General features: G+C 36.1%; 1 long non-coding RNA gene across 1 annotated transcript in view; it reads right to left on the bottom strand.

The window, feature by feature from the left end:
- Positions 1–12,025, bottom strand: part of LOC116178813 — a 138,376-nt gene extending 126,351 nt beyond the window's left edge. The window contains exon 1 of the long non-coding RNA XR_004146898.1: positions 11,943–12,025. This is a non-coding gene — a long non-coding RNA (uncharacterized LOC116178813). The remainder of the gene's footprint in view (positions 1–11,942) is intronic.
- Positions 12,026–22,983: the final 10,958 nt, after the last annotated feature.

Below are 22,983 nucleotides of genomic sequence, written 5' to 3'. Positions count from 1 at the left end.
TAAACCACAAAAAACGCTATGCTTTTGCTTCAATTTTTTGGTCGATTTGGAATTAAGGAGAATACGAGGGAGAATATGCTCCAATTCTATATTTCTTTGAATAAGGGATAATACGAAAATAGTTTTAGGAAAATTCAGACCATCAAAGAACAGTTTCATTGTTTCCTTGAGAGCAGCACCCAAGCGTTTCTGATATATTAATAAAATTGGGTTAATGCCATTTCACAAGAACTGGAGACTAAATTCAATTACGTTTCGTATTCTGCCCCTTGGCGTTAGCATTCAGAAGTGGGATTGGAAACCGGCGTCTGAGGTAACACGGGCGTAAAGAAGTCAGCAGGCTGATTATAAGAGTTAATAAGAGCTTACGATCAATTCGCGATATTCCATAATGCTCCTTTAATAACCCGAATCCGGAGAAGAAACGAAATAAGCGCAAAAACAATAAAACGATCCGGTGCGGAATTTCTTATTAGTATTACCTCCGCTTTCGTTAAGATTAAGCGAGGCGGAGTGAAAGTAACAGCTGAGAATTTTAGTGATTGCTATTATACGACCGTGCACGTCCACGTTGTTATATCCCCAACAAAAAATGTCTATTACAAAACTAGGTAGGGTTTACATTGCCATCTATTTCGAACCTTACTTCGTTTAACTGGTAGCAGCGCGAAAGGATAACTGTACCTTTGGGAAATTCTCTATTAGCTGCTTGTCAGACGTGGTCATCTAAAATAGTACACAAAGGTAATATACCGCGTTTTAGATGAAAATTGCTCCAGTCTCTTTTTCCTTTCCCGTTTCTCATAATCATTTCGGCGTCAACTTTTTTAATATGTTCTCGTAACGCTTAACGAACCTTTATGGCACTCCTGCGTGGTGAACTAAATGACCACAATTAACTTATGTTGCGTATTGTTGATAGAAACTAAAACATTTCTCATTTCCAAAATCGCATTACACCCTTTAGCTTAGAGGGATGTAAATTGACTTCGGTCCGATAACTTCATTTATCCAGTCAGGCAATTGTCATTTGGCAAATACAGGTTGAAGACCCTTTTTCGTGATAATTAAAACAAAACTGAATATTCTTTTACCGACGGCTAGCTCTAAAATGAATTTTATTGCAATTATTGAAAATTTCTTTTACGTTGATTTATTGCAAACAATAAATACTGCTGTGTGTCATGGGGTGCGATCAATTACATCGTCCACAAAACATCACTTCGAATTTTTTATGATCTCTCCGCGTTTGCTGCAAAACAAAATTAGCCTCGGTCAACTTTCGAAAATGCCAAAGAATCATTTAGACAAATTTTGTGTAGAACGGTCGGAAACAATACATTCCATCTTTCAGTGCATAACAGAACCTCTTCTATTAGATCACTTTTCATTATAAGAAACGCCGTTTCCTTTCATAAAAATCCAATGTATTGTTTCCATGTCGTTTCTAATAAAAAAACAGATCGATATGTTAATGTTTTTCCGTTTTTGATGTTCCCCATCCTGTACGAATCCCCAAAAAAACCTGATTTCCATATTCATTGTACGATTTGAAATGTTTTGAGGCCGACGTACTACAAAATTAATAAAATTCCGCCCGCACCAGTTGTCTATGTATAGAGCATGTGCTGTTTATTATCCTTGCAGGTCTAATTTATCACATTTAGTAACTTCAGTGACATATTACACGCCTTGAATAATTTAGGCTCGGCATACGACAGCTACCTTTATTTGTCCAGCGATCGCTTAGTGATTTATTCTCGATGAAATGCTGGGATTGAAAGGTTACATTCTCAATTTGCATCGCTAATTTGCCCAAGTGGTGCATTTCACTTGTTGTGTTAATTTCACTAGCCTAAATATGCGAACGTGCGCTGTTTCAAAAGAAATACAGCAAAAACTTGAAAAAAAAGTGGTCGTTATGTTGGTATAAAGCAATTAAATATACAGTTAACCCCCCCGAATTAGCAGTACAATATCTAGCAACGTGAAAATTCTGTTTATACAACTTTCGCTAAAAGCTTAAGCCCCTATTCCTATTACTATATTTTTGGGATATCGACGATAGAGCCACATGTCAATAGTTCTTCCATTTTGTGGGTATTCGATGTATAATAAGTGCAAAAATATTGTTTAGTGTCATATCGGGCGGGTTTCGTAATTAACTCACCTTGACATTAAGGATTTTGGCTATCAAACTTTAGCAATTAAGGCCAAACTTCCGTTGAGGTTAAAACTTCGCACACACACACACACATACGGAGAGAGAGAGGAGCGTCCTTTTTGTCATTTCCACAAAACAAGATTCGCATCAGATAGGACGAAACCAACTTCTCGAGGATTAAATATACAAACGTGTCTTCTGCCGCACTTTAATGAGAGCTTTCGGAATTAAGACCGAAAAGCGAGCGGGGTATTATTTTCTAGTTTATGGTCGAAAATATACGGAGTATGTACCGAATTTGCAAATTATTTTACCTCTGACCACCACCCTAAACTTTTCGCAATGAAACGCGATGTTTTCCCGGCCACAAATAAAAAACAATTTAAACGTTAAGTGCCTCGAAATTCGACTCTAATTATTTATGCTACCGTATAAAAAGGATAATTGCCCCGGCGTAACAATTTCCCTGACCAATTTGAAAAATTCGCCATTCTTTAGTTACCGCCACAAATTACGTAATTACGCTTATCTAATACCTATTAGTTTTGTATATCTTGCTACAACTTGCTGAATTCAAAATATGTGTATGTTACGGTTAAATGCGTTACGAAATTGCGATTACACGTTCGAGAAGATCCATTCACATTACCTATTTAGTAGACGTGCGGATTGCGCTTGATCTACATTTCATTGCTTATTTCGCAAAAACGCGGTCGTAATGTTGTTTGGTGCTTAAAAAATGATTGCGGTTTTCCGCATTCATCTCTCTGACAGACCCCTTTTTTGGGGAATTTATCTACGGTTTGGATAACTCCATTTTTAAAAGCGAAATGCCGCGAACTAAATAAGCGAAATATAAGGGATGAATCTTATAATTATGGCTCATGCTAAACGTCTGATTAGAACTAACTTACTTTTTCTTCCTTTTTCTATCAGCGCAAACCTTTTGCGGAGTAGGAATTGCAATTTGCCCACGACATCAGTGCCACTTTGAAGCCTACAGGCCACATTCTATAAGAAAATGTTTTTTCCCGATCGATCTGAGACAATTTTTTTTGGGGCCAAAAAAAAAGGCAGTGTTTAACCTTCCTTTTTTACCAAAAATCGACTACACCAAAATTTCGAGGGAAAACACTTTTGCATTGCTGTATGTAGTCTGCCTGTTGGTCTGTCCGTCTGTTCCTTTGTCTGTCTGTCCCTCTATCTGTCCGTGTGAACGATAACTTTGTTTAGAAATGTCCGATCGCTTTTACATCTCCGTTAGTTCTAACTGAATTGCATGAAATTCAATATGGGCATAACATTAGCCATACAATGCGCAATGCCAAAAGTTGAGTCGAATCCATTCAAAATTCACAGTGCCCTTTTCGCATCTAGACCATTTATAAACCGAATTGCAAACTGTTTTAATTATAAAAGTATTTAAATGAAATTTGATACATAGCCACTTGGAATAAAAGCAAAATTAACGCCAGGGTCAAAATTTGGTTTTGCGCATGCGCAGTGCCAACTTTCTTATTTAGAAAACCATTGAAATGAAACTCTTCTTATAAACTGAACTTGAAGTAGCACGTCAAAAATGGATTGCACATGTGCAACGCTATCTTTCATATTTGTGGCCGGATTTTTACAATTTTAACAAAAGTTGCATCTTACAAATAGGAAATGAATGCAAGTGTAAATGCGCTTTATGTAAATCGTTTACGATTACTTTTTAACTTGTTTAATTGCCTCAAATTGACGGTTTACGAGCCGAAAGGACTTAAGCCTCTAAAATAGAATAATGCTTATAAATTGATAGCATTGTTTGACTAAACACGTGAACGCATCTTCGACTTCGGCAGCTGCGCCGCCTCACCTCGTTACCTACAAGCACAAAAAATTATTTTTGTGAAGTATTTAAATATTGAAGTCATCATTTAATCTAACACGGGAGCATAGTTTCTATTTCGGCCGCAGCGCCGCCTCTCCTTGCCACCTTACAAACTTTTCAGAACCGTAAAACGAAAATGCCCATATAAAGTCTATAATTAGTGTGTAATGAGTCGGACTCATAACTTTCCGAGATAAAATCCGAAAATCTCGGCATAATTTCGAAGTAGGATTTATAATTTTCCAGGGGAAAAATCGAATATTTCGGTTTGGAACTGGGAAACTTTGAATGTCAGATGGATTTTTAATTTAACAAACGCCGAAAACCAAAATGCCGACTTATAATTTAGAATTTTGGAAGTCGGATTTATAATTTACGGGTTGCAATTCGAATATTCCGCTTGGGAAATTTTGATTTCCAGGTTGAACTTAAATTTTTCAGAATGCTAGGAGATTTCATAATTCTGTGACTGAAGTCAGATTTATGATTTTTCGAATTTCGACTCAAAAAATCGGTTTTGTATCTGGAACATAGTGACTTGCAAGTCCAATGTAAATTTTTCAAAGCCGTGTAAATCGAAAATGTTGACCTAGAATTCATCATTTCTATCTGTCGTATTCCGAATTGCAACTTGAAGATTCAAACTTCGAAATGGGAAAACTACAAAATACAGAGTGGTCCAAATTGCACACTTTCCTATGAAAACGCCATTGATTTTCATAAAATAATAAACAATTAACAGTATCGCGCTAACGGACCTCGGTTTTCGTCCTAAGGCGAGTAACTTTAGCGCATTTTCCATGCATTGTTCAGTACTTGATCAAGCCGAAGGCACGAAAAAGTGATAGGTTTTAAATTCGGTACAAACCTAGGCAGAATAAAGGTCTGGTGGTGGTCAATGTGCGCTGATTTTAAAATATAATTTTTTTGAAGTTCAATAACAGATCTGCTGTTGTGTCGACAACTCATATTTTGGCCGAGTCGGTTAGTATGAACATATAAAATTAGCACCGAAAGTGACAGTGATATAAAATCCCTATATTTATACCATTATAAAAATGAGTATATCCTCTGCCTTTTCGCTACCATCCAGTAATTAAGCGCCGTAGTATAATTATTTCAACCGGTTTATCCACTGCTGCGTTACTAAAGTTACTTGCATAATTCCCCGCTCTGGCGAATCCCTACAATTACAATACTAAAACCGTTTCCCAGATCAACGTTTTGCGGCCGACGCGGCGACGACGATACAAAAAAACCGCATCTTTACCTTTATTACACAATATACCTTGTAACTAACTACGCCCTATAAAAAGAAACCTCTACAAAAGAGACTTAACCTACGCCTTCACGTGCAACCGTTCCAAGCGCCCAAATGGCGAATATAAATTCATTCTCGCGCGGTTTTAATATGCTCGGAATCTTCAAAAGGGAAAAAGAAAAAGTTCTTCCTAAACTCGTTATAAAGGCCGAAAAGGAAGAGCTTTAAAAAGAAATTTGACATCGAGATTTAAGTTTGTAAATAACTCTAGGAAGTTTTCCTAGGACATTAGCCGTTCTAAAGGCTACAGATTTTTCATTTACATTTAAATTACCAATACGAAAATTTATAAAATTACTTGGAGGATTTTACCACGAGATTTACATAATGAAACCTTTAAAACCTTAAATGCTCAATGATGTGAATCCTTACGCCGAAGATTCTTCAATAATCCTTTTAGTCTCGTAAACGCAAGTTTTAACAGAACTTTTGTAATTGTTTCAGTTCAGTCGGTGGATTTCGGTTTTCTTGCCTTAACTTAATTATGGCAGGATATTTGTGATTGATCGGTTTGCTAAGGAAGTATCATTAATTATGGAAACCATGCCCGTTTTTGGCGATAACCTTTGCGCTTTCTTAATTAGTCAGATTTTGAATTGGAAAAAAGTTAATACACGTGTATTTTTGCCGACGAAAAATACTTTTACCCAAAACATGTCAAAGTTGTTATTTCTTCACCAATTTTGTTGAAACCGAACTCAATTGTTCGATCCCCAAGTAGTGATCTACGTCTATTTATATTAAGCCAAAAACGGAACCAACGAAACTTCTGCGATCGGCGTTCCCTTTAAACTAACACTACACCCGCATTTTTTGTTTACGCTGCCAGTTGGCGCCAAATGTCATTGGGGTTTCCTCAAAACTTGCCAATTGCCAAACCCGAGTCTAAAAAAGTGATCTTTACGAGGGCTCAAGTCTGATTCATTTTTTACTCTCTTAAAAAGCGGGACTGAGCTCTACAACCGCTCAAGACGCCTTCGACGGATCACTAATCCCTCCGACAGTTGCCTTTTATAAATATTTTCTCTTATCCTCCGACTGAATGACTCCTCAAGATATACAAATAATTCGAAAGGATTGTATCCGGGAATACACAACTAATCGAAGAAATGGAAGAAAAATTTAAATTAAACAAATACTCTAGAGAGCTCCCGTTACAGATTTGAGTAGAAATTCCAGTCTGCCCTTCTCGACTTCCATGTGAGTTATTACTAAATTGTATAGTAATTTTACTTGATCCACGTTTTATTAATTTAAATTCTCTTGGGAGCGAAAGTTTCAAACAAGCTCCCGTAGGCGAATTTTCCGCAACGAATATTCCCGGTCAACTTACTTACCAAGTATAAATGTACTCTTTATACAGGACGAAACTACCCTTCTATATAAAGATCATTATTAAAATTTCCGCGAGCATTTTGCAAATAAAAGTAACTATATTTCGTAATTAAAGGCTAAATGAAACACAAAAACGTATTCCCAAACATTTATGTTTTACGTCGTCATAATAAAGCAACACAAAACGTAATTTAACTCCAAAAAAAATTAGTGCGGCGATAATTACTCAGTATGCGAGTTTTCCATTAACAGGGATTGCACAAAACAAACAAACTCCCTTACAAATACAAATGAGCGAATTGCATAAGTACATCAGCACAAAGTTATGGTTAATTCGTTACGCCAGAAGACTAATAACCCAATTTTTGCGATATTGCAGAGAGCGTGGGGCGTGAGAATAAAACATTATAATGTAACAAGCACATCCTACCATAGTATATTATTAGAAGTGCGAAGGTAATAATTATAGATTAGATCGGTTCAATTTAAATGCTTTCTTCCTACGATCTAGATGCTCACAGGCAGGCGAAAAATGTAAATCCACTTCACGGTGCATATAAAGTTAGAGAAACAACTTTATTTGCTCATTATATAACCATTTGCAGTTTTTCTACCGCTAATTAGTTGTGTCCACTACTATTTTTTCCTCGAGTGAAAAAAACGCACTTACGAGGCCAAAGATTTACTGCCGGTGATTAGGTACCTGAAGGTTACTGTTAGGGACCATTTTAAAGAGCTACCAAAAAAATTGTTTATTGCAAAAACAGTGCCTAACACAGGTCGAAGGTGTGGAGAAATAAATTTTCTCGTATACCGAGTGGTATTTTTAAGTGGACCATTAAAAGAACGGTTTGGAATTTCAATTCGGGACCCATTACCTTTTTTGAATAATCGATCAAAAGGAATCATTTAAAATATTTTCAAGATGGCCGCTTTTCCGGTTGTATCAGAACGATACCGGAAACAAGAATTTTGGGGCCACATTTGCCGCCCCATAAAATCTGCCGCCATAGGCCCCAGCCTACTCAGCCTGCTGGTAAATCCGCCACTGGCTCCCTGTAATTAAATTCTTTAAATGATGTAAACTTCAATTTATACGAAATATATGCTCAGAATTTCCTCTAATTTTACCAGAGCTTACCTGGTGGTATTTACGTGTAATTTCTCCACTACGCATCATATAAGCAACATCTTTTCTTTAAAAATTAACCTTGGTCGTTTTCCAGAATTTTCTTTACATTTTCTCAGAATACCTTTGTTTTTTCTTAAAAATTTCGATTGAATTTTCAAGAGCTTCTTATAATCCTCTAGAATTTTTTGCAGTTTTATCAGGGTTTCGCATTTATATAAATTTTTCCAATTTTGATGCAAAAAGTGAAACAATAATTTTTTTAAATTTTCAATTTACTCGAAAAGAATTTCTTGAGAATTTTATTATCCTGTTTCGTCCAAATTTCCTCGAGAATGTTTTTGTTCTCCAAATTTCTCCTTACATTAAATTTTCTCATTTTTGTACGAAACCACCATCTCTTTAAAAACTATTTTTTTTTAATTTCATTCCAATTTCGCAAGAATTTTCACGTATAGAAATTTCATAAAAATGTTTTATATTTCTTGAGAATTTCTCATGCTCAAAACTTTCCTTTTGTTTTCCCCAAAATCTCATATTCGCCCCACAATTCTGTCTCTAAAGCATTAAAGGCAGTACAAAATACCACATAGGCGATGATCGGCTGAATTTCTACATTAAAAATTCAAAATGTTTCGCTACTGCGAAATAAGAAACAAAGTCTTAAATCGTCCAGGAAAATTGTCATAATTATAATAATCGAAGCCATAAACAACCCAAATTTTCCTGTTATAATAATTAATTAATTAATATAAAATTGCACCAAGTAGTCTAAATTCTGTAATTCTTGGATGTGGTCCATTTAACAGGATAGTAGGGAAAACGTACATGTGTATTCTCTCAAAAAAATCTCCTTGTATGATAAAGGTGTTTGCTTTTGCTCTTTGAACATCATTCTACACAAGGATATACAAACCTATCTACAGGTATGCAAAATTAAAGCTTCTAATCTTTGATTATAAAGCATATTGCAGTTGCACCTACATTTTCTATTCAAAGTTTTCTGATTTCAAAAGCGAACAACACCAAGTTACCATAAAACTATGAATATATAACTTGAAAGCAACAATTATCTGGTGAAAAAACATGCATAAATACGGCTAACCTTTTTATTTACAATTTTTCCCCGCCGTGGAAGATCTGGAATTTTTTTCGAATGTTCAAAAACTAATTTCATGTTCGAAAACCCTCAGATACACTCTGTAGGTGTATCAAATTCAGTTCAAATTTTGCCTAGATTAAAAAAATGAATCAAAACTTAGGACTTTCCATTTAAAAGAACAATGTGGTATTAAAATTGAAAATGTTAGCAGAAACGGAGGTGCAAGATACCTAAAAATTAGTTTTAGGTGCACATGCACATGGTTAATGCTAAATACAATCGTTAATCTAGCGACTCCGTAACCATAGAGCTCGCCATAGAGTCTTTTTTCGAGGTTTTTTCTTGATCAAGAGTCAATTGGATTGTTAGGAAAGTTCAGATTTGTAGAAAAAAACGCGTCCAGTGTTGTTGTGCTTTTTTGGTGTTTATGTATCCGTTATGGCTCAATTTTTCAGAGGTCATCTAGGAGTTCCACCGAAGAATTTCTCATTGATTAATCAAAATTGAACATTTTTTTTAGGTACATTTAGCTGAAGAACGTCTAGCAGTGTTCCAGAGGATATAAAAAAACTGAAATAAAAAAAAATTCTTTTTTGAAATGCCTACGAGTAAAAAGAGTTGTCGTATGCCGCCGGATGTGCCAACTCAATTTTTCGTGTACGCAAATTAAGAGCGCCTGCAGTTATTAATGTAGGGTGGAACATGACAGTATGAAATAAAGGCAATTTACTACGTCAATTGATTCTCGTTCCTATTTTTATTGAATTTCAATTCGGCGTGTTCCGAATGCTCGAGTTGATTACAAATTTACCAAAATTGATTGATTGACGCTTGAATAATATATTAAGGTCTCATGTCCTTTCATTTTTCGGGTTAGAATTGAATTACCACCGTATTGATCCGTAAACATTTACGTGTCCCGTGACGTATTTAATATAAATAATTAGCGCGAATATTAATAATGTCGAATCACGTCGTTTTTCGGTACGATCGATGCCAAATGTCGCGATTATTTATGGTTATTTGACGAATTCGGATTTCGCATTTCAGTTTGCGAAATTCACGTCAGATCGTTTTGTTATTATAGTAGGTACTTGCCAAACTATAAATCACTTATACTGCACTTAATTTTATTAAGTGGGGGGTTTATATTTACTGGAAGGTTTCCAAATCAAAATTTATGACGTTCCGCTGCTTTGAAGATTGATTTAATTAAATTAATTCATTGCAGCTGCACCGAGTGTTGCTTTTTTTCGTAACTTGTTACGCTAGTTTCCCGCCTATTCCAACTGGTAACCGTAAAGGGGTACGTGGAATTACCGAAACAGCAGTTTATGCAGTGTCCCGGATTAAAAGTCGTGTTCCTGTGTCAAAAAATTCCCTTATTTACTAAAACTCGTATGCGACTCTTAAAGAGAATATCATAAGAATATGATCCGAGTCTAGGGAAACGATTTTCTTTGCGGTACAGAGAAGAGCATCTCATAATCCTTTCCCAAAAAACCAGTCAAATGGTTCTAAAGGTGGTTAATCATTTCCATCTTTCGCCGAGTCAAAGGTTTTCACGGGACGAATTTATTTCACTAAGAAATGTAACCTTATATTCCTATTAAAAATACTGAATTTGCAACCGCTCACCACAATATTGATCCCAAAAGTAATTAAAGAACAAAAAGCCCATTGAAAATTGGATATGTAGACGTAGGACATATTTAGTTGACTACAATCAACCAGATAAATTTTTCATCAACACACTACTGACATTTGACATTTTTCACGGCTTTAAAAATTCGAATTTTACTTATTTCTGCGGGAAAAATTCAAAAAATTTAAATCCTAACTTCGTTACATTATGCTGACAGACAAGGGGAAGGGGCGTCAGTCCAAAGGACTTTCTGAAGCGAAAGAGCGGAGAAAAAGGAAGGTTAAACACTGCCTTTTTTTTGGCCCCAAAAAAAAATTGTCTCAGACCGATCGGGAAAAGACATTTTCTTATAGAATTTGGCCGTAGAATCATAATTTCAAACAGTTCCAAGATTGGGCTACTAGATCAAAAGTTACAGCTCTTTGAATTAACGAAATTTGTTTCTAGTCTATAACTTTTTTTTGAGAAGTCTAATCGAAAAAGTACGAATCGTTTTGAATTCTACGCACCAAAATTAATAAGAAAAATTATAAACGATCTCTAGGGTCGTTAATAAACGGCAAAAGTGTAAAATTATGGAACATGTAAAAAAACGGTTTTTTGTAAGCGGTACAGAAAAAATTCCTTCCTTGGTACAAGACTCGACAACATAACGAACCAAATAGCGAAAAAAGTAGAACAATAGCTCTTAAGATAAAAAACTAGTAGCGTCTCAAAACGAGCGGACGGACGGACGGACAAAGTGGCCACAATAGCGCATTTTTTTTATTGTGGAAATGCGCTAAAAAATAAGTATAAGTCGAAGTGAAAGCTTAAAAAGCACATCTTATCGTCTAAGTTTGTAACTGGGCACTTTCGAAATAGAATTCAGAATTTCTGAGCGACACAACGGAATTAAATTTTTGTAACTTGCACATTCCGATTTAGAACTCGGAATTTATGAAATAGATGCTCCATTTTCCAAATTTTTAACTCAAAAATTCAGAATTTCTAAGCTAGATATCGGATTTGCATTTGTCTGGGTCGTAATCTAAGGTCAGCGCTAAATTTGTGCTGGACTGGTGGCTATGAAATGCTGCTTATGGAACAGGGGGTTGTACAAATCAGAAAATGGAACAAAATCTACCACTTAGCAGTAAATAATTAGAACGTTTTACTCTATTTAGGTGCTTAACATATGGTGATGTATGCGGAACTGGCGCCACTTTGTTAAATACACCCCGGTGCATTATACCATTTAAATGGAATATTATCTACTAATTCTTTCGATTATTTTGACTGCGACTAGTGTAAAGAGCTTTATTTTGTAGATAATTAGTACTTAATGGGTTCAATAATTTCTTAGACACTTACAACGCAAAGTGGATACTTACACACTCGTTCCAGACCCTGGCCACAGTTACGGGATAGCGCGTTAGAAAATCGTCGGGGAAACCATCCGATTTCTATCTGAAAAAAAGAGAAACGAGTACAATATTCCCGAACAATTCATACCCTTTCGTATTAATAAAGTCTCGTGCTGTCGATTTCGCTACCATCCTCACCATAACCGTAACGTACACCAGCGCATGTATTAAAAATTTACCACTCGCGACTCTTCCCATTGGCTTATCGCCGAAATTTATTTCCGGATAAACGCAATTTCGTAAAATGCGAAATTACCTCTCGAAGAAGATGACCTCGTCGTCCCTAAGTATTTAATCCCTAATATCTAAGTTAATGGAGTTCTTCCAGCTACTACATTATATAGGAACGCGAGCGGATTTATTAATTAAGGGATGAAATATGAAAAGATCGCAAAGATGAAGACGCGCGTAATTTCAATCTACAAAAATATTTAATTAAGTAATGGGTATTCTTTTGTTATTTTAAGTACAAAAGGAGCATGTCGATTACGGAGTTGTTCGCGTTCTGAAAAGAGTACATAAATGAAAATGTGAGCTTTTGTCATTGGACGCATGTAACTCGCAAATGGCTAATTTTGCTCAAGCTCGATTTAATTACGAGAAAGTCGCTCACTTGTTACTTAAAATGTATAAAACTTCATTCAATTAACGACCAGTACTTCGGTTTGCGCCCCAACAAAAACTTCGCGCCCCACAAGCGAAAGCTTTGTTAAGAACATGTCTCGGAGGCGCGCGCGAAGTTTTTTAGTTCCGAACATAATTTACCGAGCCACAAAGTTTGATTACACTCTGCGAAATTTTGTTTAGCGGTATTCGTTGCAATGAATACCAATCGATTTTTTTCTAAAGAAGTTTGGCGACGCGTGTTGGGGACTGCAGCAGCTGACTTGACAGTTCGGAGTATGTTACCATCAAACTGAAAAGAAAAGTTTAAAAATTCTCCCCCGGCTTTCCGCCTACGGTACAGCGATTGACGTCGACAAAGAACTTTCGCTTATTTTGAACAAAAGTTTACAAGAGCATCTGTTGGACGAGAACCTTTCATCGTAAGATTGCAAATAGAAATTTCTGTTAAAAAGAAATGGATTGGATGTGCTTTGTAAGAGAAAGGGGCGATATTTGTTGAAGATGTTAACACTTAACTCGGCTTTATGTTACACAAAAAAAGCAATAGTGTCGGGAGAACGAAGTAACTAACAGTCCCAAAGACTTGCAGTGGTATTTAAATTGAGGTGCCGAGTGTATTCCAAACCTCTGGAACTCTGATACTCCGCTGAGCTTTCCCAGCCAACCGCCATATGGCTGCGGTACCAGAAAAATTAATACCAGTTGGAAATTCACTCTCCTAAAGCTAGAAAAGGTACTGTATTAATCTCCGCATTAAAGCACAAGTTGTATAATAGTATTTCATTTTAATTAAATCGAAAAAAGGCATACTTGTACCGCAAAAACAAAATAATCAGTTTTTATTAGATAATGGCGTTTCGCCAGGAGCGTGTGTTAAAAAGATTTTAAGCAGTGAGCCGTGCCAGCTCCGCGTAAAAAAATGTGAGCTTGTAATTATGAATTGAGTTCATTAAAATAATAGTAGAACACACTTTGTTGCGGTAATTTAAAATAATTACGTAACCCCCTGTATAGATCTGCAATGTCAAGATTTAAATTCAAATTAATTCTTAGTAAAGAATCAGGGAAAATTAATTTAAAAACAGGCTTCCGCAGAAAACAACGGAGCTACAATCGTTAAATGTAATAATTACAATTCGATTGTATCGAAAACCAGTATATAGTCAAACGTTAGGAGTCGACTAAAAAAAAATAAATACCTTTGAAATTCGGGTCGCAACCTTGTGAGCTCAAAAGGGCTCGTTCAGCCTAATCTGTAACAGTCGACATCACAAACAAACAAATAAAAGGGGTAGTGAATAGCGCGGCACATAAAATATTGCGTAAAAAATTATCACATCGGCACCGAGGCAAACCGTAATTAATATAAGAATCAATAAATCCTTATCATCACAGCATCTGCCTAAAAGCGTAAACTACTTTATGAAACACAAATGAGCAATCTAACCAATTCAGGTAAAATGAACAAATTCTTGCGTGGACGAGGTAACAGCCTAAAAGTTCAAAAATGCAATCAATCATTTTTGCTTTAAAACTCAGTTATTTGTGGGAATATCCACAACGTAGAGAGCATAAAAGTTATGTAAAAAGGGGGGGAATTTATATTTTCCATAGCCTGCTTGGTTTTTAAGATACCTCATCAAAGTTTATTTTTTCAAAAATATTTTTGCACAAATAAATTCCAGATTTTTGTCTGATTAGAAAAATACATAGTTTGAGATGAAAAAAATTTTGAAAAATAGGGAAAACCGTTATTCAGTCTTGAAAATGTGGATTAAATACAAGTGGTCCGTGGAATCTACAGGGATATTCACGTAGCCCGTTCGTTAAGTTTTTAAAATTCCAGGAACATATTCCGTGGAAGAAAGAATCAATGTTCCTTTCAACCGTCATGAGATCTTCGTATACTGGCGGGGAGGGGGTATTCTATGTCTCCCCCACATACTTGCCCATAGAGACCACCCATGATAAATTTTCTCTGAAAACTTTCAGACCTAAGGGACTTTTCCAAAAGGAACCAACAAATCTCCCTCTCCTGACGACCCCATAGGCATCTGGTAGTTTTCAAAAATGGTGGCATATGTGCTAAAGGTACTAAGGGTCAGTTGCACCATCAGTAGTCGAACTTAAAATCTATGGCAACGATTATTAAGACAATGCTATGCTTAAATTTAAGCGATCCTTTAAGTTTGATGGTGAAATTGGCCATAAACGTTTTAGTGAAAAATGTAGAACCTGGAGGTTAACAGTAAAGGAAGGTTTAATGGCCCTTTCCTGAAAGCTGCCATGAACGTGGTGGAGGATCTAAAGATCTTTGACAAAACGTATTGCCAAAGGGTCTGCAATAACTCACTCTTTTGCAACAGGGGTAAATTTTGGGCTAGAAAAATAATCATTTTAATATTATTATTTTACTTTTTACGGTGAAGTTAGTTTTTCTCTCCCAAAATGTATCCACGGCTGCCTCAATTTTACTACAGTTTACTCAAGAAAATACGCCTATTTCTTTAAAATCAACTGAACTGAAAGGGTTAAATTGTCGCTTCTTCTAGGGATTTGTTGCAAATAAATACGAATCTCTTGAAGATTTAGATATTGTTATGTAAACTACAGGGGGTGTCGTTTCTCTACGTTGAAATAATGCCGAAGGTGAGAGCGAGTTAATGTAATTTCGGTTTAGGTAATGGCAATTATAGCAGTCGGGACATCCTGTATGTAAAATTATTGAAGTTTGTTTCATGGGATCTGGGTAATTTTTTTTTTGCGTCGACTATTAGGAAAAAGGTTATGAATTGTCATTTTAAATTTAGATAGTTAATTTAAAGTTAGATTGTAATTGTTTAATGAATTTAATGCTATTTTTTGTTTAAAACGCATAAATAAGACAATATGTATCTAAAACTTACTCATAATGTTAAAGTTTAATCCGGTCAGGTGTTTGTTAAAAAAAGGTTTTATCGAAAAAGCGATAACAAGACCATGTGCGAGTTAAGCAACGCATGTGTTTATCAATATGGGCGCTGGAGCAGTGTTACGAGTATCGCCGGGAAACTACGATATGAAATTGATGATTGCGGGTGGTCTCTCCTTTAAATAACCTAACAATTCTCCCGAAGCCTCGTGATATCATTCTGAGTCACCCTGATTTGGTTGTATTGGACACGTAAAACCCATTAAGATTACTTTATCGCTTGTTAACGACCGTCCGACTGTCGCGAGTAACTTTCCTGAACCAATACCAACTCATGACGCGCACGAAAACAAGTAAGTCATAAAATATAGATCGCCAAATTCATCCGGAGACTTTTGAAACATAACAATATTTTTGGATGATAATAATAATAATACCCAGTACCTCAAAAAAAACGCGCAACCCTAACGAAATTCCACTCTACAAGACTGTACATGTGGTTTGGAGGGTCTGAATGATACAATAAGGAAGATGGGCAAAGTGATTGACGACTCAAGGAAAGTTTAGGAGCGAAGACTGCTATGGTGTGGACATGTAATGAAAAGGGAAGAGAGCTTTGTTGGGTGCAGGATAATCAAAATGCAAGTGGAGAGGAGAGACGGAGAGAAAGACCAAGAAGAAGAGAGAAAAACTGTCTCTTGGCGCACTTGAAAGAGAAGGGGTGTAGAGGAAGAGAGCCATCGGGAACAGCGAACCATCCCGAACTTCTATTTTTATCTTATCTATAGCAGGCAAGTGAAACGCATTTTAGAGCCCTGTAGTCATCATTAAACCTACTGGCGCTCACTTTCAAATAAAGTGGTACATATGCAATTTTACCCATACATAAAAATCAAAAAACATAAACTGCAAAACGGGTTCAAGTTACAGTACCCCCTTCTGTTTTTAAAAGGGCTAAACTTAATGAAATTTGAAAAACAATAAACTAAAAAACCGGAGGCATATGCAACCTTTGTAATCATGAATGTCTTCGCAATACTAGAAATCTAAGGAACCTTACCCATCTCAGAAATTTTTAAAATCTTAGTGATCTTAAAAATATTTCTAGGATAACTTACGAAGAGCATGTTCATAGTAAGATTCATAAGAATACTGTAAAAAGCGTAAGAACCTTTTCAATATCTTGAAGCTTGGAAATCTTTAAGAATCTTGCGAATCCTGTAAAATTTTAAGAAAATTATAGGAATCTTAGTAATCTTATTGACATCAGCGATCTTAAAAATCTCAGTGATTTAGTCTCGGAAAGATGTGAGAGGGATTTGAGGTGAGATGAATCCGAAACCGAATGTGCGTCCCATCCGACAAAAAGGAGATTTCCTCGAGAAAACTATAAAAAACCATAATAAAGTGAACATATTTCAGATAGTGTTCTATAAGAGCCTTAAAGACTCCCCAGATTTTTCGGATGTAGTGAATGGCCCCGATTCCTCAGATTATTTGAATTTTTCTCATTTCTAAGGTACATAAATCCGGATCCATAAATTTCTTAGGATTCTTCCGATTTTCCAATTTCTTTAAATGCTTCAAACCCTCAATACTGATCCTATTCTTCACATTTTTCAATTTTGTAGTATTCCTTAGTTACTTCAAATTCTAAAATCCATGATACCCGTAAGATTTGAGAGATTTTTCAGTTTCTTCAGATTTCTTTTTCTTTTATTTTGACTTTTGATTTTTTTAAATCGGTCGATTCCGTTTCGAGAAAATTAGAAAAATTTTGGAAGTAAAATCTGAACCAATAAATTAACTTTCACTATCCCAAGATTGTCACAAAGGAAACTGACAGCAAATTAAATTCATTCTTTCGTATAGCAACAAATTAAGTGATATTTTCGATTGTTTTTGTTTTCTACCTGAATAAATTAAAATAGGTCGATTAAATAAAGATTTTCTACTTTTCTCGAAAACGAATCGACCGATTTTAAAAATCAAATTTCAAAATAAAGGACTTCGAAGGACCTTTCAAACAAGCTATTACTCAATACCACTTGTCATTTAAAATGTTTAAAGGAATGACCTTGGAGATAGAGGGTGAAAGAGGGTGAAGTAGTTTTTGGTTAAAACGTTGTCCCCCTTCACAAATCTTTTGGCGGGTTTCCGCGTTTTTTCCTTTAATTAATGGTTTTCGATAAATCAGTGATGGGAAGTTTTCACATGAACCCACCGTATATAAAAAGAGTTATAAAATTTATTCTTCTATAAACATCAATCCAGAAATTGAGGCATGAAAATTTTGAGAAATCGAATATACGCGTGAAAAAGGAGTTCTAAAAAAAGCGAATAACTCAAAAAGCATAAAATCAAAGCGGGAGTAACTTTGTATCCGCATGTAGCCCTTCGCCCATCACTCTAATGAAGGTTCGCTCTAAATTAATTTCAATAAAAATTCAATTTTCCATTTTCATCTAAGATAACCGGCTTCAGAGATGGAAATACACAATTTCCTTTTCTCTTCAGAACTATTGATTGAAAACTGAACAACTCCGACACGAAATATCTTTACAACCGCACAACGTGCAACGAAGGGTGAACAAAATGTCATTTTAAAATTCCGGTGGTACAACCTTATGTTTATAATGTATGAGGCCGTCTGCTAATATCGAAATGGAATTTAGTACATGTCACTTTGGTAATTGAAACCTGGATCCCGAAACTTGACATAAATCCAATGGGATTGATCCTGGTGGCAAATTTCGGTTTAAAAATCAACTCAAAATTACTGTAAACGGTTTCGGTCAATTGTGCTCATTAACGGAAAATTTAAATACAAAGTTTTCCCGACGATACTGAAATTGATGGAATATTCAAAATTGGTCACCGTTAACCGAAAAGTGCGCATTTTCCCGTTCGCCGGCAGAAAATAAATTGTAAGGAGGCACAATTCCACTTCAAAATACATGAAAATACAAAAGTAACAAAGTGGTCGTAGAGCTAGCAATAAAACAGCGAAACATACATAATGAAGCGACGCGCCCTTTTTCTCCCTTTACCCCATCAGTTCCACATCATCAATACGACCATACTCCTTAAGGGCTCCCGTTGCGCGGAGAGAAAGAAATTGCAGCCAACGTCGTACGCAAAACTTAATTAATTCGGAACGTTTATGAAAAATTGTTGGCGCCTTTAATTAGAAGAAGGCGCGTAAAGTAAATGGCCGCGCGCCGAGTTTGTTAATTACATATCTTTTCGCCATTTCATCACGTCAATTTTAAAGATCATTTAATCCGGCTTATGTCAAATTATGAGCGAAAAGAGACTTGATTAACGCAATTTTTGTAAAAGATATGCAAATTGAGAGAGAAGGTCGCGTAATTTTTTAGAAAGTATTTACATAATCGCAACAAAATTGCCGCCCTATTACGCATGATTGAACCAATTCGAATGTAAACACCTCAACGTTAAACAAGTGGAAATTAGTTTTCGCGTCGATTTCCCAATTCGAATTGAATCTCGCGCTTTATGTCACGTTATCAATGCCGTTTGTGCTGAAAGGCTCCATCGGGGAAACCAGTCGATCTGATTAAAAGGGATAAATAATATGCTTTATATGGGACTAACAACACAATTTAATTACAGAGAGGGGGTTGGAAGTACTTGCACTCTTTATTGATTGATTTGACGAAAGGACTCATTATACACATTCAATCAATCCTTTTAAGAAAGGAGAGAGTCCTACATAGTTTAGACCCCCAGGTACTCATTTTTAACTAGTCTCGTGGAGAAACAACGCCAAATGCAAACCACTAACCTACCGCCTCCGCATTCAACGATACACAAAAAAAAATTGGAAACTGTTGGTTTCAACAGGATGGTGTAACGTTCTTTTCTTAACATTTAAATTTTTGATAATTATTCCTTTAAGTAAGACCATTTAAGGCATCTGTATTATCTCTCGTGTAACCTCGTTACAGTTAGTTTTGATCGTAGAATTTTCATTTCATAGTTCTTTATTTTCCAGTTAGAGGTCATGCAGATTTAGTTTCCGTTACAGTGGTATTATACTAACAGTGTCTACATACGGCGGTCCAGCTTTCTATTGGCTGCACCATGTATATTTTGAAATAATCGACCGTTCTGGTAATTTTTCCCAGCCCTGTATAAGGAGATTTAAAATCAAAGGAGGTTTCGTATCCTGTTTGACGGGTTCAGTTCAGTTCGCCTCGTTAAAGGGGGGGGGGGTCAAATTAACATTTTAATCGCTTCCAAAATGGGTGCTTTCATTTTAAAACATTCTAAAAACGACACTAGATGTCACTGAATAACTTTCGAAATTTAATATAAAAAAAATTTAATAACACCAGGCAGAAATCTTGGACACGAGAAAGTAAATCTGACATAAAGACTCTACCCGAGTCGGACAATTGGTTTGAATAAACACACAATTACTTGATTGACAATTTGGTATCATGAAGTCCATTCTGAACTCGAAATTGGAAGTTAGTTTATAAAGTTAGAACAAACAGGCTCGAAACCGTTCCCATACAATTTAAACGAAAGAGACAATGACAAAGCAAAATTCCAGACATAAAGAGAAGCTTACAAAGCCTGTTCGGACAAATTACCCCGCACGCAAGCCTTCGACAAATGAAAATCCTTAATATTACTTACGGTTTTTTCTTTGGTTATAATAAATTAAAATAATCTGGGCATAACAAGGTTTGCGATAAAAAATGTGCGTTAGTTAAATCTTTTCCGATAACAAAACCTCTTATCGCGAACCACCAGATCGGCCTATACTTTAATGCGCTTAACAAATCTAAATAAACAATACGCAATTACAAACAATTGTAAAAGGAAAACAACACTACAGAAAAACAAGCTCAAATCAAATAAACCAATTCTGTGCTAATTCGTATTTCCTCTACATTTACTCTTAATAAATTAAAATACTTCTCATATACAGGGTGTCCCGTCATTATTTTATGTGTTTAAATCGAAATAACGTCTACAAGACATTATTTGCACAACAATATCTGAATCTCAAAAGTATCAGTATCGAAGACAGCCATCGACTACCTAGTTAGCAACTATCCAGAAGCTAATACCACACATGAAATCTTAAATCTGAATATATCCGATCACCTGGCTAACCTCCTTACAATAGTTTTAGAAACTCCCAACCATCATCAAACAGCTGAAAATCTGCCTAGGAAAAATAGAAAAATTACCTTGTCCAATCTCAAAGAATTTAAGTCTTCTTTGGAATTGTTTCAATGGGATAACATCGATATTAAAAATGATGACATTAATACATCAATGGAAATATTTCTGAACAACTTCGTGTGGCTCCTCAACATTACAATTCCGGTCACTACTACGCATAAAAAATCAGGAGTCAAAACGTCTCCACCTTGGGTAACTCTCAACCTACGTAAAAAAAGGGATGACTTAAAACAACTCTTCTCGCTGGTTCAAATAACAAATTCGCCAAAGTTAGTAAAGCATTATCAAGGAAAAAAAAAGGAGTATCAAAACGCTATTCGCATGGCGAAAAGAAATCACATCAACACTATGATCAACACGGCATCGAATAAACCGAGGGTTCTCTGGAAGATCGTAAAAGGTGAAGCTGGAGATAACAAAAAAAGTGTTACAACTACAACCAAATTGAAAACCAACGAGGGCATCATCGAAGATAAATGGGCACAGGCGAACTATTTCGGAAAATACTTCTCCTCCATTGCAGACACATTAGTCGCGCAACGTGGAAGCATTAACCAGACGGCATGCACGGCCGTTCATCCAATAAATAATTCAATGTTCGTATCTCCTATAACCAAGTGCGAACTCTTATCCACAGCCAAAGTCCTAAGAGAATCTTGCTCAACAGGCGAAGACGGTATTTCCTCGAAGATATTAAAGTTCGTGTTACCTGCCATTGCGTCGTATATAGTGCTCCTGTTCAACGAGTCGCTGACAAGGGGAGTGTTTCCCCAAATACTTAAGACCGCGCGTGTCATACCGATCTACAAGAAAAAGGGCAACATCGATGACGTCTCGAACTACCGACCGATCGCCATACTAAGCTGCTTCTCCAAGTTATTCGAAAAACTGGTCCACAACCGAATTACAGCCTTCGTAAACAAATTTGATCTGCTGCCTGCATCGCAACATGGATTCCGCGCAAGGCACTCAACGGAAACCGCTACATTTCACTTACTCCAGTACATCTATGAAGCGCAAGACAAAAATAAACTTGTGTATGTGTTATTTTTTGATCTAAGTCGAGCTTTCGACACTGTTAACTTCTTATGTGTACGGAACAAACTATTCAACTTAGGTATAAGAGGCGCCATGCTAAAATGGATTATCTCATTTCTTACAGACAGAGACTTATATGTTGATTTGCAGGGAACCATTTCAGATAAATTTTGTATTAACTTAGGCGTCCCTCAAGGGTCGGTGCTGGGCCCTTTAATTTACTTGCTGTATGTAGCCGACCTGCCGAACTGTGTAAATAGTTATCTAGTCAGTTTCGCTGATGACACAACTATAGCTGTCTCAGCCGATAACATAAATACTCTTATACAAGCTGTCGATACGGCGAAAGACGAAATGAATGTCTGGTGTACCAGAAATCGTCTAATATTAAACATGGAAAAGACAGTAGGCCTGTATTTTGGCAAAAAAGATATCCCGCCGATGCCACATAACGAACCCAACTTGACAAAGTTTTTAGGTATTGTTATTGACAACCAACTCACCTGGACCGATCACACTGACCACGTATGCAAGAAACTAAATGTCGCATATTATATCATTTTAAAATTAATCCACATCCTGGATAGACAATCCCTAATTAATGTGTACTATGCGGTGGCTTTTCCACACATCGCCTATAATATATTGGCGTGGGGAAGTACATCGGAGGCTTCTCGAGTGTTCATCGCACAAAAGAGAATCATTCGCCTTATATTTGCACTTAAACCTAAAGCATCGTGCAAGAATACTTTCACCCAATTCCACTTGTTAACTGTCCCATCGATCTATATATATAAGCTAGGCATATTTGTATATAACAACATCAATCTGTTTGACCGTCTGAACACCCATCACAGGTATCCTACAAGGAACGGTAATTTGTTATCGATACCCAAACATAGATCTAGCAAATTCAAACATAGCCCACTTTACAATGGTATCAGAATCTTCAATGAATTGCCTCCCAACATCCACATGGCCAAGACGCCATCTTTATTTAAAAAAAGATTAAAACAATATCTAACGGGGAGAGCTTATTATAGCCTCAACGAAATGTACATGAGATCGGCATAGTCCATGCAACTATTATAGGTACCTTATTTGTTTGTGTTTATCTTATGTTGTCTATCTTGTTTGTAAACCTTTGACGTTGTCTATATCATTGTTTGTGATCTACTGACAGAAATACATTATTATTATTATTATTAT

Source organism: Photinus pyralis, unplaced genomic scaffold, assembly GCF_008802855.1.
Source record: "Photinus pyralis isolate 1611_PpyrPB1 unplaced genomic scaffold, Ppyr1.3 Ppyr1.4_LG8, whole genome shotgun sequence".
NCBI lineage: Eukaryota > Metazoa > Arthropoda > Insecta > Coleoptera > Lampyridae > Photinus > Photinus pyralis.
Note: the sequence above shows the minus strand (reverse complement) of the source record. Positions and strands in the feature narration are given on the sequence as shown.